Below are 286 nucleotides of genomic sequence, written 5' to 3' on the forward strand. Positions count from 1 at the left end.
TTTAATTAATTTTAGAGACAAAAAATATAGTGTACTTTTTAATAATTAGGACACAGTTACTCTGTCAAGAACCTAAATATCTACCAACATGGGATTGATTACCAACGGTTAACTAATTACTTCGAATTTAAGTTCCGAGTAAAAATTCTAGGCACTTAAAATTTCATTCCAAGGAAAAAAAATACCTTGAAAATTATGCTGAATTCTTATCCATATAAAAAAAACTAAATTAAATTAAAACATGTGAACAATCCATTTCCATCTAACCCCAACCAAATGAAAAACC

The sequence above is a fragment of the Arachis ipaensis genome, chromosome B10 (assembly GCF_000816755.2).
Source record: "Arachis ipaensis cultivar K30076 chromosome B10, Araip1.1, whole genome shotgun sequence".
NCBI lineage: Eukaryota > Viridiplantae > Streptophyta > Magnoliopsida > Fabales > Fabaceae > Arachis > Arachis ipaensis.